Raw genomic sequence first — 8965 nt, 5'->3', positions numbered from 1 at the left:
AGCTCGTATTAGTTCATGATTGATCATGTTTGTGGTTATACCAGGTTTAGGGCGCTAGCTGGCTTCAGCTCGGTTTTAGCTCAGCACAGTTTAGCGCAAGGTTCATCGCAGAGCTCAGATATGGATTGAGAGCTTGTGGCTTCACGTTTCACCCCAGCTAAACAGGATTTGTGAGGTGAACAGTGAACACTGATATTAATTAACATTTATCAACACCGAGGTGGTCTGAGTAGATTGTGGTGGTTGCTACAGGTGCAAGCCTGGAGATACAATACCCATTGGACACAAAGGCTCTGTTCAGCCACTGCTAGACAGATGAAGAGATAAAACAGGAACACATTGTGATAATGATCATCCCTGGCAGGCGTTGGTTTCCCTCACGACGGGCGTCAGTGTGTGTAGGAGGTGTATTGATAGTTTGACCTCCTGACTTGATAAACTGCTCTGGTACTTCATCGCACAAAAGGAGGGGCAGGAGGTTGGGGGGGAGGTGTTGGGGAATAGTGGTTAACATGCAAWTGAATGTGKTTATGTGTCTTGCAGGGGTAGTGGAGGTCACAATGCATGATAATTCAGTGTCAGTTTAAGCACCATTAGCTTTTAGTTTGCAGTGTGCATTGTTGTGTGTGTGGTGGGGAGATGATCGCCCATGTGCTACAATGAAACACCCGGCCTTGGAGTGGACACAGTCCTCATTGCCTACACCTCAACATACAGCCAACACCTGTCTCAACCACATAAATCAGACAAACTAAATCAGACAGACTAAATCAGACAGACATATAAAAAGAACACCATCATCATCAGAGAGAGAGAGAGATTATAGAGAAGAGGGGATAGCTAGCTTGATAGCGTGGGTTGGTTCAGTAAGTTGTTTGGGGACAATCCATTTTTTATGATTTCTGTTTTATTTTATTGATGTGTACCCTGGGGAGGTAAATGCCATCATGGCTCTACTATAGATGTCTGCTTGGGGGACGATTGATTGCTCTGCCATTTGATGCTGTGGCTCACGCAGAATGATGGGGGGGGGGGGGGGGGTGACAGAGTCATGAGAGAAATAGAGAGGGCCTCCTTCCATCCTCTCATCCCGCTCATTCCGCTCTCCCTACTACTTCTCCATGCTCTCATCCCTCCAACCCTACCTCCCTCCATCCCCCCATCCTGCTATATGTCTCGTTCCCCAGTAAGTGCCTCATAAAGCCCTGGGAATGTGTGGTTTTGGGTTTAATGAATTTGCCCGCCGCTCTATTGTGTTAAGAGTGATATAAATGGCTGGTGGTCGTTCTGGGGATAATAATGGTTGTCCATAAAGAATCCCGTCAGCTGTCCTCGCTGGTAATTCCTGTTGGAATGTGATTAAGGGAACATCATTCTCTTCTCTCTGAAATAATGCAGCTGACACCATCTCATTTACTAAGTAATCCCACTGAGGTCACACAGAGCAACTGTTTCTCTCTTTATATGAGCCTGCCTGAACCAACTGATGATTCACACAAAAGGTACAAGATGTACAGAGTGTTAAAAAGTAAATCCACTAAGTTGCTGACAAATGAAAAATAATCATCTGCATGATTATTGCATGTAGCCTAGGTCTACAGTGTAAATGGATGAGGGAGAATATTGTAGAGAGTGATAGGATTTCTCTGAATTAGCTGGTGCAGTTCAGCATGAATCACTGCAGTAATTGTCTAGAACTCTGAGGGTTAGGAAACGAATGGGTGGATAGGGAGGAGGACTGCAAGGGAGGGGGATGTTGCCAAAGCCAACCAGCTGGAGCAAAGTTTTTGGACAGTCAACACTGCCATCTCGTGGATGTACAGGAAGAAACACAACCCTAGTGATGGGGGAAAGAGAAGGCGGCTTTCTTGGTCTGAAACTGGTGTTCAAAATTCCATAACTTTCTAACATTTCCCAGGTTTTCCAGGAAATTCTGTTTGGAGGATTCAAGATCTCCTGCTTATTCCCTCGTTTTTTGAGAATCTTTCAACCGGGATTTCTGGGAAACGTGTTAATTTCGGGAAATTATCAGATTATTGMAACCCAACCTGAAAACCAGTAAACGTTGTCATATCTGAGTATGGAGCAATGTTTCATTGAGTTACTACTATATTGCACGATTGACTAAAGTTTGGCTTCGATTGATTGCAATGGAAAAAGTAAGGGCAGCCCTGGATGCTCATTCACCCAACTATACTGAACAAAAATATAAACGCAACATGAAACAATTTCAAAGAGTTTACTGAGTTACATTACATATGAGGAAATCAGTCAATTAAAATAAATGAGGCCCTAATCTATGGATTTCACATGACTGGGAATACAGATATGCATCTGTTGGTCACAGATACCTTAAAAAACAACTGGGCCTCACAATTGGCCTCAGGATTTCGTCACTGTATTTTTGTGCATTCAAATTGCCAATCGATAAAATGGGACATTTTATTTCAGCTCATGGAACATGGGACCAACACGTTACAGGTTGCATTTCTATTTTGTTCATCGTAAAAGCAGGTTGGAAAACACTGCTGTTCAGTAGCCTGTAACATATCAGCCAAACACCTGAAGCATCATCTCCCCTCAGAGAGTCAATGTAAAGGAATGTATAAGGAGTGAGGTCTATGGAGTCACTCTTATCACTACCACCTCCTAGAATCGAATTTATGATGACATCGCACAACATTTCCCTGGCTCGGTGTATTTAAACGTCATCATTTTAATCCCGTCCTAATCCCCTTTCAGAAGGTGATAGACGATATATGTGACATCTACATTCAGAGAGGCAGTTGCTTTCCAAAACCCTGAGTAGGACCTCAAGAATGTTACAGTATCATTACAAATCTGAAGGAGGTTCGACAGACAGCCATGTATCAACTGGAAGAATGTAGCCGAGGCCAAAAAGGATTAAACTGCTCTTAAATACGTTCATGTGACATATGAGAAACTTAAGTTTCTCTTAAAATATATACATAACCAGGTTTCCATCCAAACCTCATATGCAAGTAAAGTAGGTCTTCATGTCAGACAAAAAAAATGTCACGACACGTCTGATGGAAACAGCACGTTTTTCGGTAAACTTGACAAATTCGACAAAACTAAATTCGGTGGACAAGGTGGGATTTTTTTGTGTCGGTAAAATTAATTATGCAAATATTTAGATAATAACCATCATATCAAGGTAAATGTATATGTTGTGTGGTCCTMCCACTACACTAGGGAAAACATGCAGTTTATGAGGCTACAGATTAAATAAATGATGAACTTCACAAAGTGCTGGAAGTGCATGGTGATTTTGATGCTCCTTTCCAATAAATATTGAGGGGCTTATTCTGGTGACATGATCGTTTGACAAATAAAAAATCTTATTTTTCGTCCAGAATAATCTCATCATGTAGCTAGTCTACCCACACTATACATCTGTGAGCTGTTGGCTAGAGCACACKTGCMWAGACCAGAGTGCACACAAATATKTTTGAGACAAAACCATCAGTAGAGTTGAAAATGTGATGTACACCAATTTAACTTTTATTATTGCTGCGTTCATGTGCTAGTTGGAACTAGGAAACTTTTACATTTCCGATTTKCTAACTAGTAGTCAATTATTGAGTAAGAAGTATCCTCGCTGTATAATGCTGAATAGTTTTGTTGATATATTTCAATGTTAAACAAATTACTTTAATCATCAACACTATAATTAAAATGGCTGATGTAGTTGTGGCTATTTACAGCAATGCAAAAACTGATGTCAAGGAAAATGAGACCTGGAGCAAGGTTGTGGGTCGAATATGCCCCAAAGGAGACTATTTTACCTATTTTTATCATGGAGCATGGAGAGAGAAATCCTGACAAAGAAGGCCATAGCCAACCCCATTAAKGAGGAGGAGCTCTACCACACTCTCATACATGAAATTCATCCAAACCACTGAGGTCAGTACAGAGAGTAGGTGCTCTCTGGCGTATATATCTCTTCTCAGTAAGGAAGCAAGGGCAAAGCTTCTGATCAGAGGAATAACAGTCAGAGGAAAACATGTTGTGTTCAAAGCGAATAATCTGTTCAGTTTGAAGTCGCACATGGCTGACCAGAACTCAATTCAAGTTACAAATAAAGAACTACCTGAATCAGCAGATGATAGTGTTGTGACTGAGTTTCTGGCTGAAGCTGGATGTAAGGTGGTGGGGAGAGTGATGAGGCGCATGATAAGATACAAAGGTCAATTTACGAACTGCTCCAAAGGAGATCGTTTTGTATGTTGAAGCAGCACCCATCATTCCTATAACACGTTGTGTAAAGATGGGCCCTCACTGGATCAAAGTATTTTATGATGGACAAGGTTCTGTGCATAGACAGGACTGGCTGACACAATCCCATGCTATAGGGGGTCAGGAGATGGTAGAGTACAGTCCTACTACACTGGACAACATAAGGTGCATAAAGATGTGCAGGACAACAATCCTGTCCCCATGAGTAGGGCAGACGTATCACATATCGCTGAAATGACAGAATGTGAGACTGAGGTTGAAGAGGATAACTCCTCKGCACCCAAGGACAAAGACGGAGTGAATGAAACATTGGAGTTGGTACCTGGTGAGCCAGAGTCTACAACAGTGACCTCTCATTCCAAGAAAAATAAGAAGAGAAAAAATGCTAAAAATGAAGCTGGGAAAGTGGCTACTGAGACCAGTGACATTCATAATCCAATAGAAAACTCTGAGGATAATAAGGGACCCCGAAGGCGGTGCAACTCTCTGCGGAATACAAAAGAAGGCAGCCAAACATCAATGCTGGCCTTCATTCAAACAGTCCGTAATCAACAAACACCCAAGCGGCCCAGGGTACCGTTGATCAGGCTAAAATGCTCTGGAACCCTCGTTCCAAGCCTAGAGGAATATTGGGAGGTCTTATGAATATTYGTAACATTATTTCTGAGAGAGAACAGGTAGAACATTTATTGAATGACTCTATTCTTGATTTTTTTCTGTTTCTCTGAGACATGGCTGAAGAAATCTTCTCCTATTTCTACCTTTAATGTCCCTGGATATTCCATATTCAGGAGGGACAGGGGAGAGGGCAGAGGGGGAGGATTACTTATGTACATGAAAGATAACTTTTAATGCAATCATACCATATGGAAACATGCCAATGACCTTGAATGTATGGGGCTGAATGTCTTCCTCTCACCTCATACGTATGTCTCTCACTATTATTGGATTATATCGACCACCAACATCTGATATTTCGTTTTATGACCATCTAAATGCCATGCTTAAAGAATGTGATCATAAGAAGGAGATCATCTTCATGGGCAATTTCAATATTAACTGGGGAAACAAAACTTGCAGGATAAAAACTCAAAGAGATCACAGACTTTTTTAACCTGACTCAAATAATACAAGGTACAACCAGAGTAACACAGTCATCCCAGACTCAAATTGATCTGGTGTTTACTAACAGACCTGATCGAATAACTAAGTCCAGTAACTGGCATATCTGACCACAATGTTACATTGGTGGTTAGAAAGCTCACTAAAAAGAGATATAAKAACCATATTAACATCCTGAATTCAAGGTTAATGGGATTCTAATTCAAGACTCCGATTTCATATCCACCACCTTCAACAAATGTTTTGTTGACTCTGTCAGGGAACTGGCTCAAAGATTTTCAACCAAGACCACAGTTCTCACTCCCATAGATAATAATAAACCATTATTCACAATTCCTGAAMTCTCAGCRTCAGCACTGGACAGTATTATTAGCTTCTCCAGGAGCTCTAATACAGAATATGTATTTGGTCTTGACACTGCATTCCTGAAGAGACACAAATATTCTCTGATTGCCTCTACTCTACATCTAGTGAAAATGTCCATCAAATATGGGTTCTTCCAATGYTTGGAAGTCTGCTGCAGTGATACCTGTTTTAAAATCTGGTGACCCATCACTGGTAGAAAATTACCGACCTATAAGCATTCTTCCAGTGCTATCAAAAGTAGCTGAAAGATGTGTGAATGACAATCTGACTGATCACCTCATTCAGGGCAACTCCGTTCATCAAATACAAATTGGATTCAGAACWAACTATTCTATCAAAACAGCCAATTGCTATTTTCTGGAGTACATTAAATCTAACTGGACATAGGTGGTGACGTCGGTACAGTCTTTTTGGATCTTAAAAAGGCCTTTGATACTGTGAATCCTGAGGTCCTCCTATCCAAGCTATCCTCCTTTAATGTGTCCACTGAAGTCATTAGTTGGATGTATTCCTWTCCGACAAACAGAAGTCAAATGATACGTTTGGTGGACACTCAGTTGGACTCTCATTGGGGTCCCACAAGGGTCAGTATTAGACCCCTTTCTGTTTAGCATCTATATAAATGATCTCCCACTTGCTTGCCCACAAGTTAACATGCATACAGTATGTATGCAGAAGATACAGTTCTGTATGTACACTCAAAACAATAGACAACTAGTTGTTAACATGTTAACTGAAGCTATGGTACATGTTTCGAAAATGGATGACTAATTATTGCCTGGATTTAAATATCGACAAGACTGTTTATATGTACTTCTCGAAGAAATCCATTGATTCTTCCCAACGAGCTGTTCTTGTTAATGGGGAGAATCTGAAAGTTGTGTCTAACTTCAGGTATCTTGGTGTCATTTTGGACTCCAACTTGACATTTAAGAAACATGTGAAGAAGGTGGTTAACASGGTCAAGTTTGGATTATCCAAYTTTASGTTTATAAAGACCTTTCCTTTCTCTGGAGGACGCCAAACTATATATGCATACTGTGATCTTCTCATATCTGAGATATTGCCTCACATGCTGGTCACAAGCAGAAGTTACTATTCTGAAACCAATTGAATCACTCAACAAACACTTAAGATTTTTGTTAACAAACCAAACAGTTACCACCATTGTCATATAATTTACAAACATAATATATTTAGTCTGGATAGCTTTAAGCAGTATGTTGATGCAAGCCTTGTCTTTAACGTCCTGCATGGTATTGCCCCTCCACCCCTATGCCGGCATATCATGCTCAAGGAAAGCACCTCCAGGATAACAAGGGCAGTAACTAGAGGGGATTGCGTTGTCCCTTTTCGACACAGCAAAATCTGTCAATCAGCCTTCTCTGTTAGAGCTACAATATACTGGAATRCAATGCCCATGGACTTGAGAAGCTGCACTGATTATTGTACTTATTGTAGTGATTATTGAAATGTAAATTGAAAACATGGCTCACATCTATCCAAACCTGTACACTGAGTTATCTGTGGTTCCTCATATGTAAGACAACAGTTGATGATAGTGTTGTTGTTGTTAGAATTATATATTAGTTGATGCAATGTATTTRTATTTTGTATTGTTTTAGTGAGTATTTGTATTGTGGCTGTGTAGCAGCCCTGGGACTACGGGTTAGCTTTTGGCTAACCCCGGCACATTTACATGGATGTTGCATTATTGTAATATTGATCATAAGCATTGTCCCCTATAAATCAATAAATAAAATAAAAAATGCCGCGTTGAATCAGAAAATCGGACATTTCCGAGTTTCCAACTAGTATTTGAACACCATATTTTTATTCAGTACATGGGGATTTAACCGCAAAAGTTATTTTTAGTGCAGTCATCACGCACAGCCTTCTATCATCAACAACTTAATTTGATGGAAACATGGTGGGAAAAAAATATAATAAAATGATGTTCACATGAAAATCTGTCGCCAACTGCATGGAAACCTACCTTATGATCGTAAACGCTTGGTTATCTTTATGGTACAATGTATGACGTTGCCTAAATATCTTTAAGGCTTGAAAATTATGCAATTTGTGCATTGTATTAAATTGGAATTARTAAGCGGCAGGGACTGGGAGACTAGTCCGGATCGAGGCAAAGATGAGCGGAGAAAGGTACAGAGAGATCCTTGAAAAAAACCTGCTTCAGAGTGCTCATGACCTCAGACTGAGACGAAGGTTCACCTTCCAACAGGACAACGAMCCTGAGCACAAGGCCAAGACAACGCAAGAGTGGTTCGGGACAAGTCTCTGAATGTCCTTGAGTGGCCCAGCCAGAGACCGGACTTGAACCCAACTGAACATCTGGAGAGACCTGACAATAGTTGTGCAGCAACGCTCCCCATCCGACCAGACAGAGCTTGAGAAGATCTGCAGAGAATAATGGGAGAAACTCCACAAATACAGGAGTGCCAAGCTTGTAGCGTCATACCCAAGAAAACTCAACTCTGTAATCACTGTCAAAGGTGCTTCAACAAAGTACTGAGAAAAGGTTCTGACTACTTATGTAAATATAATATTATTATATATATTTTTTTTAATGAATTAGCAAACCTGTTTTCACTTTGTCATTATGGGGTATTGTGTGTAGATTGATGAGTGGGGGGGAAAAAACGATTTAATCAGTTTAAGAATGAGGCTATAACGTAACATGTGGAAAAATTCAAGGGGTCAGAATACTTTTCGAAGGTGTGTGTGTGTGTGTGTGTGTCCACCAACTTTCCTATGTGGGTGCGAGACCTGGAGAGGCCTACAAGCCACAGTGTCTCGCACCCACTGTGAAATTTGGTGGAGGATCGGTGATGATCTGCTGGTRYTTCAGCAAGGCTGGAATCGGGCAGATTTGTCTTTGTGAAGGACGCATGAATCAAGCCACGTACAAGGTTGTCCTGGAAGAAAACCTGCTTCCTTCTGCTCTGACAATGTTCCCCAACTCTGAGGACTGTTTTTTCCATCAGGACAATGCTCCATGCCACACAGCCAGGTCAATCAAGGTGTGGATGAATGACCACCATATCAAGACCCTGTCACGGCAAGCCCAATCTCCAGACCTGAACCCCATTGAAAACCACTGGAATGTGATCAAGAGGAAGATGGATGGACACAAGCCATCAAACAAAGCCGTGCTGCTTGAATTTTGGCGCGAGGAGTGGCATAAAGTTACCCAATG

The sequence above is a fragment of the Salvelinus sp. IW2-2015 genome, linkage group LG36, assembly GCF_002910315.2.
Source record: "Salvelinus sp. IW2-2015 linkage group LG36, ASM291031v2, whole genome shotgun sequence".
Taxonomy (NCBI): Eukaryota; Metazoa; Chordata; class Actinopteri; order Salmoniformes; family Salmonidae; genus Salvelinus; species Salvelinus sp. IW2-2015.
Note: the sequence above shows the minus strand (reverse complement) of the source record.